Consider the following 13,344-nt stretch of genomic DNA (forward strand, 5'->3'; position numbering starts at 1 on the left):
GACCTTCTTGGTGGCAGAGGCAGGCCACTTCCTTCCGTCCGCTGGGAAAAACGTTTCCCTCCTCCTCCTGACCCCATCGAGCAGCACCTGGAGTGAGGAGTCTGAGAACCTTGGAGCAGCCTTGCCTCTGGGCTGCTCCATGCTGCCAATTTGGCTGTTTGCTGCAGGTGGAGCATTGGAGGACTGCCCCTTTAAATAGAGCTCCTCCTGCTGACAGCCTGTGATGCGGGTGCGCAGTGTGCCTGCTGCGCAGATCTGGAATGGGAAACCCGGAAGCCAAGGTAAGTGCCTTCAATTAGGCTACGATCACGTGCGGAACACCCCAAATTCACTGAGCGCGTTACCTAGAGAACCAAGAGCCTGGCGAGAATGAGGAACTGAAAGAAATTATTATTAGTAAAAAAATAATACTAGAGAAATTAATGGGACTGAAAGTCGATAAATCCCAAGGACCTGATGATCTACATCCTATAGATTCTGGAATGATTCCTGCAGATTGGAGGGTATCAAATGTAACCCCACTATTTAAGAAAGGAGGGAGAGAGAAAACAGGGAACTACAGGCCTGTTAGCCTGACATCAGTAATAGGTGATATGCTAGAATCTGTTATAAAGGATGTGATAACAGGACACTTAGAAAATAATAATAGGATTTTGCAGAGTCAGCATGGATTTAGGAAAGGGAAATCATGTTTGACAAACCTATTGGAGTTCTTTGAGGATGTAACTAGTAGTCTAGATCAGGGGGAGCCAGTGGATGTGGTGTATTTGGATTTTCAGAATGCTTTCGATAAGGTCCCACACAGGAGGTCGGTGAACAAATTTAAAGCACATGGAATTGGGGGTAATATACTGGCATGGATTGAGAATTGGTTAACAGACAGAAAACCGAGAATAAGAATAAACAGGTCTTTATCAGGTTGGCAGACTGTGACTAGTGGGGTACCGCAGGGATCGGTGCTTGGGCCCCAGCTATTCACAGTCTATATCAATGATTTGGATGAGGGGACCAAATATAATATTTCCAAGTTTGCTGATGACACAAAACTAGGTGGGAATGTGAGTTATGAGGAGGATGCAAAGAGGCTTCAAGGGGATATAGACAGGCTAAGTGAGTGGGCAAGAACATGGCAAATGGAGTATAATGTGAAAAAATGTGAAGTTATCCACTTTGGTAGGAAAAACAGAAATGCAGAGTATTTTTTAAATGTTGAGAGATTGGGAAATATTGATGTTTAAAGGGACCTGGGTGTCCTTGTACATAAGTCACTGAAAACTAACATGCAGGTGCAGCAAGCAATTAGGAAGGCAAATGGTATGTTGGCCTTTATTACAAGAGGATTTGAGTACAGGAGTAAAGATGTCTCACTGCAATTAGATAGGGCCTTCGTCAGACCGTACCTGGAGTATTGTGTACAATTTTGGTCTTCTTACCTAAGAAAAGATATACTTGCCACAGAGGGAGTGCAACGAAGATTCACCAGACTGATTCCTGAGATGGCGGGATTGTCGTATGAGGAGAGATTGAGTAGACTAGGCCTGTATTCTCTAGAGTTTAGATGAATGAGAGGTGATCTCATTGAAACGTACAAATTTTTTACTGGGCTCGACAGGGAGGATGTTTCCCCTGGCTGGGTAATCTAGAACCAGGGGTCACAGTCTCAGAATAAGAGGTAGGACTGAGATGAGGAGACATTTCTTCACTTGGAGGGTGGTGAATCTTTGGAATTCTCTACCCCAGAGGGCTGTGGAGGCTCAGTCATTGAGTACATTCAAAACAGAGATCGATAGATTTCTAGATATTAAAGGCATCAAGGGATATGATAATAGTGCAGGAAAATGGCGTTGAGGTTGAAGATCAGCCATAATCTTGTTGAATGGCGGAGCAGGCCCAAGGGGCCAGATGGCCTTCTCCTGCTCCTATTTCTTATGTTCTTTAAAATAACAAATGTGCCAAGGCTGGTTAAGCAGGGATGAGAAGACAATCAAAGACTTGCTGTGGGTGTCCCCAGAGGTGCAGCCCAAGTATCCCTGAGGAAGGCAGAACTGCTCATTAGCATACCAGAAAACCCACAATAAAGATTATATATCTTATGCTCATGATGGAGAAAGATCGTCTTGATATTGGGCCAGCTGGGTCAATTGAAATTTTCAAGGATGAGATCGACAGATTTTTATTAAGTAAGGGTATCAAGGGATATGGGTCAAAGTCGGTTCAATGGAGTTGAGATACAGATGTACAGACCAGCCATGATCTAATTGAATGGCAGAACAGACTCGAGTGGCTGAATGGCCCGCTCTTATTCCTATGTACCAGTAAAACCAATAATACATTAAATACATTAAGTACATTAAGTACAGACTGTAAACTTTTTAAGCCATTCTGTAATGCTGATCTTTGAACATAATTCTGTTATACTGCTATTAAGCAAAACCCAACTAATGCTGAGGTAGCATGATGCACTTAAATTACTGTTATGCCTATGATAATTTAGACTCTTGATTAGTTGTAAACATCCAATTACTTTACATAATCCTCAATGCTTAACTGTGTGATGGTTTTAATTTTGTTTTCAAAATGTTATTAAATATAGTGGTGTTCGTTAATGCATCTCTGTGTCTGATTTCATCTTGGAGAACTCTGCCAAGTAGGTGTTAATTACACTTTATTCAGTGTTGCACCGTGGACTGAGGAGTGAGATATTGAGGTCCAGCAGGACTCAGAAGGGAGATGTGGCACATTAGGGATTAATAGAATCTGGTAGTACTGGGGAGAGTACGATGTTACAGCTTTTTTGAGAGGGGGGTCTCCAGAAGAATGAAACAAACTGTTGTTGGGAGTTTTTGAATCTTCAGGTCCCCACCTCCACGAGTTCCTGAGTGTTAAATACCCCTGCCACACTTTCCCCGTCGCCAGCCAGTTCCTAGATTTACGTTCTTGTATTGAAGGATAAATTTTCTGCAGGTTAAAGTTAATGGACTGAAAATCATGAATGCAGCGTTTGGACAGATTCTACTGAACGGTGGAGGAGGAAAAAAATATTTTTTGTGGGAAGAAAATCTCTGTTGGATATTTATTTGTTTTTTTTGGAAAGTTCATCAATTTTTTAAAAATAATATATATATTGTATCGGTGCAGAATTTCCAGATGTGCACTCCCAGTGTGGACCAGGATTGCACTATTACCTTGCTGATTTACACAGTCAACAACAACTAGCGCCTTTGACATAGAAAAACATTCCAAGGCTTCACAGAAGCATAATCAGGTAAAAATCAACGTTGAGCCAAAGAAAGAGATATTAGGAGGAGTAACCACAAGATTGACCAAAGACGTGGGTTTTAAGGAGGATCTTAAATGGGCCAGAGTTAGAGGCATGTAGAATTTTCAAAAGGTTGCTGAAGATTACAGAGATAGGGAGGGTCAAGGCTATTGAGGGATTTAAACACAAGGTTGAGAATTTTCAGATTTAAGGCATTAAGGCATTGGATTGGAAGCCAGATTAGACAGTGAGCACAGGGGTGATGGGTGAGTGGGACTTTTAGATGAGCTGAAGTTTATGTTGGATGGAGGATGGGAGGTTGGCCAGGAGAGCATTGGAATAGTCAGGTCTGCCGGTGACAAAGGCAGCGATGAGGCTTTCAGCAGCAGATGGGCTGAGGCAGGGGCGGAAGAGGCGATGTTAAAGAGATGGAAGTAGGCGATCTTTGTGACGGAGTGGAAACGGGTTTGGAAGATCAGCTCGAGGTCAAATAGAATGCCGAAGTTGCGAACAGTCTGTTTCAACCTGAGACAGTGGCCAGGTAGGGAGATGGAATTGGTGGCAAGGGTACGGAGTTTGTGGCAGGGACAGAAGGCAACGGCGTCAGACATCCCCATGCTAAACTGAAGGAAACGTTTAACAGAAGGAAGTGGTTGGAGGATGTGGATAGGGGAATGTTGGTGGTGGGGGATTCAGGGAAGTGATCAGAGGTGGCCTTGTCTGTAATCAAGATGATGAGAGTAGAGAGGCCGCATGGGATGGCAAGGTAGAGTCTTTAATAAACATAAATTTCCATAAACAAACAAAAATTACTCCATAAAATGCTGAATATATACAATCAAAGGTGATGATTGACTCAAAAAAATCAATTTAATATAAACAATCTCCAGGCAACAAAATTCCACAAACAGTTGTTATCATAGAATCATAGAATGGTTACAGCACTGAAGGAGGTCATTCGGCCCATCGAGCCCATGCCGGCTCTTTGTAAGAGCAATCCAGTTAGTTCAGTTGGTGCAATATATTTATCTAATTTCACCACTTACCTGCATTAAAATCTTTGAGAATTTGTTCTCAAGTTTCTTTCAAAATCTTCTGGAAGAAGTGAAGAGACTTTCAAATGCTCACAGGAAGAGAGGGCCGATCCCTCTACCCTCACACCCCTGTTGATGCACAGATTACATGCTGGGAAATACTGCACATACTCACAACACAGTTGAAAGTTCTCTCTTCACTCTTGTGGGGTGAAAATATCCAATTGATGCCCAGACTTTTGAGACAGGCTGAAGGCTTCAAATAAAAAAAATGAATGAAGGCATTGAAAGACTTAAAAGACAATTCAATGGATAAATTAAATCATGTTATCATGAAATATGTATTTTTAAAATTTTGTTCAAGCACTTATTTTGGAAAATAGAAGTTTTAATAAAGTGTTAAATCAAAAATGTTCAGATAAAGTTGACAAATCTGTTCCACAATACCACATGGTGGCCAGAGTAGGAACTACAGACACAGGCTTTCACATTAATCGAAGAATCCTATTAAAAACATAGCAGGATACAGGATACCAGATGTGCACACAATTATTATTTAAAAATCCACAGTCACTCTTGACATAGTACTTTTGGATGGAAAGATGAGAGCAGATACCATTTTAAATAACATACAGCAACTTACATTTATATGGTGCCTTTAACATAGAGTAACGTTCCAAGGCGCTTCAGAGAGGCATATTCAGAAAAGGATTGGATGCCGAGCCAAAGAAGGAGGGGTGACCAAAAGCTTGGTCAAAGAGGTGTGTTTTAAAGAGTGTCTTAAAGGAGGAGAGAGAAGTGGAGAAGCAGACAATTTTAGGGTGGGAATCCCAGACCATGGGGCCTAGACAGCTGAAGGTAGACCCACCAATGGTTGGGTGAAGGGAGTGAGGCAGAGGAACGGAGAGTTTAGGGAGGGTGGGGTTGTAGGGCTAGAGGGAAGAGTGATACCATTAAAGGATTTAAATACGAGGATGAGAATTTAGAATTTGAGGCACTGGGGGAACCAGAAGCCAATGTAGGTCATCAAGGACAGGGGTGATGGGTGAGTGGGACTTGGTGTGGGATAAGATATGGACAGCAGAGTTTTGGACGAAGTGGTTTACCAGGTGGAGGATGGGAAGCCGGCCTAGGAACATTGACATTGTCGAGTATGGAGGGGTCAAAGGCAGGGATGAAGGTTTCACCAGCAGATGGGCTGAGGTAGGTTGGAGGTGGGTGAGTAAATAAGGAAAACTGTTTCCAGTGGCAGAAGGGTCGGTAACCAGGAGACACAGATTTAAGGTGGTTGGAAAAAGAAACAGAGGCGACATGAGGAAACAATTTTTCACGCAGCGAGTTATTATGATCTGGAATGCACTGCCTGAAAGAGGGTGGAAGTAGAGTCAATAGTAACTTTCAAAGCAGAATTGGATAAATACTTGAAGGGAAGAAAATTACAGGGCTATGGGGAAAGAGCAGGGGAATGGGAGTAATTCAATAGCATCATGAAAGAGCCGGCACAGGTACTGTAGCACCAGCGTTCTGGTCATTTTTATGAATCATATTTTAAATCCAATACCCCCAAGAAAGAACTGTACTGTTTTGCAAGCTTGTGGGAGTGGCTTAGGGAATAGGATTGACTGGCAGAAGTTTCGAGCCAGGCTAACCTGACTAAGGTGCATTCATATGCAAACGGACATTTCACACTGACAGGCTGGGTGGATGGGAACCCAGGCCGATTGACATTATCGCCATTTAATATGATTACTGGGGATAATACCCGAGAGGTAACTCAGAGACTCTCAGTCCCAACCGAAACTGGTGGAAGGCAGGAGATGGCCGGGCCATTGTCTTCCAGGAGAGAAGCCAGTTAAGCAAGATCGGCTTGAGATCGGAACCCATTACCTGTTAATGGGGGCCATCAACTCAGGAAAGACACCCAGTAAGCAGCACCCATTGTCTCTCCAGGTGCAAGGCCTGGGAGCGGGAAAACGAAATAGCATTTTTCACAAAGATTTCAAAGGTTATGAGTCACTTCAGGCCACGGCCGGGGTGGCGGGGGGGGTCCAGACAGATCACCTGAATCAATACATTGATCGGTATCAGCTCGGCTCTGCTCTCGGCTCTGCTCTGCTCTCTTCTCTATGCTCCTCGGCATCAATCTACAGCGAGTCTCCCGAGTGGGGCTCGCCTCGATTCAACGGAACACCGCCAGAAGCTGAGCGCTGCTCTTCATCACTCATCAACGGACATCGACAACCATTTAGAGCCTTCCCGCCATTGTATACCGAGGGGCTGCAATCAGGGAAAACACCCCCCCCGCCCCACCCCGGGCAGAATGTAAAATTCAAATTGCTGTAATGAACCTGTAATGAATCTGTAATCAATCTGTAATCAATAATCTGTATTGAGTATAATGCAATGAGACACCCCAGAGTGTCATGAACTGTAATTATGCACAATGTGTTCATTGAACTGTACTTAATTTAACCTGCAAATTGTATAATCTGTATTGTGTCCGATTGGAATGTGATATGACAAATGTATTGTATGTTTTTGCTACAAATTTTATGAATAAAGTATATTTTTTGAAAAAAAAACAGACCTCGACTCAAACTGGAACTTGGATACTGCGTCAGCGGTACGGAACCAGGAGCGAGACGTGCAGGAAGAAACTGCAAGCAACAACGGGCAATCGGGGTGAGCATATTGCCTGCACCTACACATCCACAAGACCACTTAGCTGTGTGAGGGAGGGTTTTTCTCTTATTAGGCCGTGGTAATTTAGCACGGTAGGGCTTATTGGACAAGCCAGGGTTGTACGGTTTGTACTGTTTACTAGTGTTATTGTTAATCTTATTAAACACAATACGGTTGAGCCTGAAAACGTGTGTCCGAGTCTGATCTGTCCTTATAATCCCTATCGTTCCAGAACTTATAGTAAGAGGTGTGTTTTCGGTACGCCCGAGAAAACCACTTACCGCACGATGGGCCGAATGGCCTCCTTCTGTGCTGTATCATAGTATCATAGTTGGTACAGCACAGGAGGAGGCCATTCAGCCCATCATGCCTGTGCCAGTACTTTGAAAGGTTTAGGGGAGGCATTTGAAGATATGGTTGAAGATGTAGGATGTGAGGACAAGGTCTTTGAGAAGTGAGGCCTGAAGGTGACAAAGGCATGGATGAGAACCACAATGGTGGTGGGAGTCAGGCAGGGACGGAGGTGGTTGAGGTAATAGAAGTGGATATACAGTTAGTTTTGATGGTCGATGAGATATTGGGTTTTAAGTTCAGCTCAGGGTCAAACGGGACATTGAGGTTAGGCATCTTCAGGTTCAGCCTGCGCAAGTACACAGGGAGAAGGATGGAAAGGGATGGACCTGAGATGTACAGTTTCTGTTAGGATCCAAAAGGACTCGGTAATGCCTGTGTTAAGCTGGAGGAAGTACTGGCTCATGAATAACTTGATGTCACTCAAATAATCAAACAACGTAACTCGAATCATGGTCTGGACAGTGGTAGGGGAGGTTGATCTGGATATCATTAGCAGGTACATGGAAGTTCCTCCATGGTTGTGGATTATGTTTCCACAGGCCAGCTTTTTGTCAAGGAAGAGGAAGGTGCCAAGAATAGAGCCTTAGGGTAGGCCGGAGGCGACTGTACAGGCACAAGATGTGAAGAGCCATTGATGTGTTCTCTGTTACATTTTTCTGTTTCTCACACCAGCTGTCCTGTGGCCTTTTATTGCCACTTAGTACTGAATTAGGGATAGTGCACATTTAGATACAGATTGAGACTGCCCAAACTCTTTGAACATGGGAGCCTTCCATCCACCTGAGGAGACTTTCAACCCCTCAGGCTGGGCTGGATTTGAACCCATGATCCAGCCGAAAATTTAACAACTAAAATGATTTCACTGTCTTATAAACAGAAGGCCAGACGAGTTCTGGAATGATGCGACTTTTAAACAATTCTTGAATCACGTGACGCACAGAATATATTTACGTTTTTGTTGTTTGGGTGTCATGGAATCAGATCCACTCACTGGTTGTCCTATTGTACCAGGACCTGTGTGGTGTCTTCTTTGTACAGTATAGGGCTGATTTTCTCAGTATGTGCTCCTGCTGCCTCATCTACTAGGACTGGGGCTAAAAGGGTTAAATTACGAGGACAGGTTGCATAGACTAGGCTTGTATTCTCTTGAGTATAGAAGATTAAGGAGTGATCTAATTGAGGTGTTTAAGATGATTAATGGAGTTAATAGGGTAGATAGTGAGAAACTATTTCCTCTGGTGGGGGACTCCAGAACAAGGGGTAGTAACCTTAAAATTAGAGCTAGGCCGTTCAGGGGTGATGTCAGGAAGCACTTCTTTGCAGAAAGTAGTGGAAATCTGAAACTCTCTCTTTCAAAAAGCTTTTGAAGCTAAGGGTCAATTGAAAATTTCAAAACTGAGATATAGATTTTTGTTAAGTAAGGATATCAAGGGATACGGAGCTAAGGTGGGTAAATGGAGTTGAGGTACAGATCAGCCCTGATCTAACTGAATGGCGAAGCAGGCTTGAGGGGCTGAATGTCCTCCACCTGCTCCTCTGTCCTAGGTAGTGTTTGTACCACTGGTTAAGATCAGTTAACTTGAACCCGGGACTTTTCTGGTTTGTAGGGCTCAATCCTACATCAGGCAGTGCATGTACTCACTGAGCCAACACTCATTACAATGATGTTCGACAATGCAGTAACATGTTTTATTCAGAATCATCCCATCACACTGCATGTTTATCAGACACTTTCGCCCCATTAACAGAAGTCCTCAGGCAGCAAATGACATAGATTACTCCTAAAATACCATCAGTGTCGAGAGTAACCCGAACTGCTGGTCTACGCCACACAGACAGGTAGAAGGTTCGTGCACTCTGAGTGACAGAATCAACTGACTAGGATCATCACACAGTGAGAAGGACTTCAACTCAGTGATGGGACAGATACACACCAGAGTGTACCTGTGAGAGACACACGGACCTTAAATACAACACTCTCGCCTCGGAGTCAGAAGCTTGTGGTGGATTCAAACCCAACTCCAGAGACCTCATTACATAATCTAGGCTGACACTCCAGCGCAGTATTGAGGGTGTGCTATACTGTCGGAGGTGCCTTCTTTCGAATGAGACCTTAAACCGAGGAAGAGCAGGAGAGTTCTCCTTGGTGCCCTGGTCAATATTTATCCATCAACAAACACCTAAAACAGATTATCTGGTCATTTATCACATTGTTGTTTGCGGGAGCTTGCCGCAGTGCCTACATTACAAAAGTGACTACACTTCAAAAGTATTTCATTGGTTGTAAAGCGCTTTGGGACATCCTGAGGTCATGAAAGGCACTACATAAAAGCAAGTCTTGCTAAATGGGATTACACACTGATTGGAATCACACATATAAAGCACACACATCGAAGGGACATTATGATTGAATGGCTGGCCTATTTTCACAGCAGGAAGAAGTGACGGAGATGCAGCCTCAAGCTGTTAGTAATCTGATCTCCTCACATCAATCAACGCCATCCAAACATATAGCATTACAGGATACTCGGGTTCTTCCCAACTGGCACCAGAGCTCTATTAAAAGGCAGCCTCTGGGTATCAGAAACATGGCTTAATCCAGAGTGTGGAAATTAATATAACATCCAGGGGTATGGAGTATTTAGAACTCACAAAAAAAAGGAGGTGGTGTAGCTCTATATGTCAGGGACACCCGGAAGGTAAAAGATGCTGCGTGAGATAAAAAGCTACAGAATGAACTGCTCTGAGCAGATAACTCTAATGCAAAGAAACACAGAACATGTGCTATAGACCATCTGGGAAAGTTATTTTAATAGGAGACTTCAATCAACTTAATATAAACTGGGAAACCCCAAATAGTTTAAAGTCAGAGCTGGTAGTTGCTTCTTGGGCTAGTGCAGCAAGGAAGCCATGACAGGCAATGTTCATCATGATCTGGCATTTGTAGAAGACCCACAAATTGCACAGGAAGTGGGAGTCATAGCACCCCAGGGGACAATGAGCACAGAATGACAAACTTCAACATGATCTGGGAGTCAGAAATAAATTCATTGAAATGAGGGAACAACTAAAGCAAAATAGATTAGAGGAAGTTTGTTCAACAACACTTCAGAAGACAACAAGTAGAACTCCTTTAAAGGTAGAATACAGATCATGCAAGATAAATATGTGGCCAAAACCAACAAGCTCAGACTAAACAAATGTGACCCTAAATCAATTTATAAATTAAAAGTGAGATAAAGAGGAAAAGCAACCTGTACAAATCCAGCAGGGAGAAAGAAGAGGCTCAATATTTACCCAGTATCATTGGATCGATGTAAATCTGCAGGCAGATGGGAGAGGTTAGTTCTTCCTCCAGAGAATCCTGCTGGGAAGCTGCGGCCATGATTCGACTGAAAGGAAATCAATGTGAAAATGAAAGTATTTACGCAGCATTGTATAACATGGTGTGTCAGTAACAAATCAGGATTCAGGTGCATTAACTTAACCTCAGATGAGTGCATGTGCCAAACTAGCAAAACTAGTAAAGCTAATAAATAGAAGCATAAATGCTGATTGAGCCCCCACAAGAAACTGAAAGTAGTCTTGAATGAAGATGAGTTAGGCTGAAAGCAGTGGAAAGCAGCGTCACTTGACACCATAGGTGACGCCTGACACCAATGCCAATTAGAATCATAGAATCACAGAAAGATACAGCACAGAAGGAGGCCATTAGGCCCATCGTGCCTGTGCCGGCTCTTTAAAAGAGCTCTCCAATTAGTCCCATTCCCCTGCCCTTTTCCCATAGCCCTGCAAATATTTCCCCTTCAAATATATATCCAGTTCTCCTTTGAAAGTTATTATTGAATCTGCTTCCAAAACCCTTTCAGACAGAGCATTCCAGATCATAATAACTCACTGCATAAAAAATGTTCTCCTCATCTCGCCTCTAGTTCTTTTGCCAATTACCTTAAATCTGTGTCGATTGGTTACTGACCCTTCAGCCACTGGAAACAGTTTCTCCTTATTTACTCTAACAAAACCCTTTAATGATTTTGAACACCTATATCAAATCTCCCTTATCCTTCACTGTTCTAAGAAGAACAACCCCAGCATCTCCAGTCTCTCCACGTAACTGAAGACCCTCATCCCAGGTATCATTCTCGTAAATATCCTCTGCACCCTCTCCAAGTCCTTGACTTCCTTCCTAAAGTGTGGTGCCCAGAACTGGACACAATACTCCAGCTGGGGCCCAACCAGTGATTTATAAAAGTTCAGCATAACTTGCTTGCTTTTGTGCTCTATGGGGAGGCGGGGAGGGTGCCGGGGTACGCGATTGTGAGGGGTAAACCAGTAAATATCAGGAACGTGGAGGTCCTGCTGAATTTAACGGCAGGACCACATTATCATTTTTAATTCCGTTTCCGCAAGGCAGGCGGCCAGATGGACAGGCTGGTCGGCTGCCGGGTGAGAAAACCAGTGGTAAAAGGCCACAGCAGGTGACCGTTGGGGACGGTCTCCGGCAATCGAGAAAGATTGGGGATTGGTGGTTGTGGGTGGAGGGGAGTCAGAACCCAGCAATCGAGAAGGAGGGAGGGACAGATCAGGGCTTGGTGGGAGGGGTGGTTGGAGCCCAGCAATCAGGAGGGATCGACAGATCCAGCCTTGGAGGGTGGGGGGGCTGCCAATTGCAGGAGAGGCCGCTCGAGATCGGGGATTGGTGGGGAGTGCTGGAGCATGGCAAGCAAGAGGGAGGGGGGAACAGATTGTGGCTTGGATAGCGGGGGTGTGGGGGGAAGTTGTGTTTAGCCAATTGTACAGCGAGGACAGTCCATGATCAGCAGATATTTTGCTTGAGGGGTCGGGGGAGCATTCCTGCTCATTTTCAATTTTTAACCCCCCCCCCACCCTCTCCCACACCTCATGGGATGTTAATATCGACCCCTATGCCTCTGTTGATAAAGCCAAGGATCACATAAGCTTTTTTAGCAGCCTTCTCAACTTGTCCTGCGACCTTCAAAGATTTGTTTACGTGAACCCCCAGGTCTCTCTGTTCCTGGAACGCCTTTAAAATTGTACCATTCACTTTATATTGCCTCTCCTCATTCTGTCCTACCAAAATGCATCAACTAGGGGGAGAAAATCTGGAAAATTCCTCTCCGATCCTTCTAGGCGATCGAAAATAGCCCAGGAGACCACATGGACCATTACTTGGATTCATTGGTACATATCTCTTGTATGATTATATGTAGGTTAATTTCTTCAAGACTGCTTGCGAACACCTTTTTGAGATAGGAGGATGTTCCCTGGTTTTGATGCCATTAACAGGCTTTGTTTCATTAATCCCGATGCAGCATTTGTGGAATTGCCAGGATTGCAATTACAGTCCGCTCCAAAATAGCAAAAAACGCACAGAATCGGATGTCGAAGATCACAATTTTGAAGGGTGTTATATTCCCCAAACCCTCGATAACAAATCTCATGCCTTCCATTCGCATCCCCATTCAGTTAATTACTAAACCTGTCACTGCTCCATTCTGCACTTTTATCATATTGCAATAAAAGTGAACAAAATCATAATCATTCCACCTGCAGTTTAAATTATGATGTGGAGATGCCGGTGATGGACTGGGGTTAACAATTGTAAACAATTTTACAACACCAAGTTATAGTCCAACGATTTTATTTTTAATCCCACAAGCTTTCGGGGGCTTTCCCCTTCCTCCGCCTGAGGAAGGGGAAAGCCCCCGAAAGCTTGTGGGATTAAAAATAAAATCGTTGGACTATAACTTGGTGTTGTAAAATTGTTTACAACAGTTTAAATTAGGTCAAGTTCACAATCCACTGCTTTCAATCTAACTTATCTTCATTCAAGAATATTTTTGAGTTTTCAGTTTCTTGTGGGGGTTCGATCAGCATTTAACTTGTTATTTATTAGCTTTACGAGTTTGACACATTCACTCATCTGACGTTAAGTTAATGTAGCTGAATCCAAATTTGTTGGTGACCCACCCTGTTATACTTTGCTGCGTAAAT

Source organism: Heptranchias perlo, chromosome 13 (genome assembly GCF_035084215.1).
Source record: "Heptranchias perlo isolate sHepPer1 chromosome 13, sHepPer1.hap1, whole genome shotgun sequence".
Classification (NCBI taxonomy): domain Eukaryota; kingdom Metazoa; phylum Chordata; class Chondrichthyes; order Hexanchiformes; family Hexanchidae; genus Heptranchias; species Heptranchias perlo.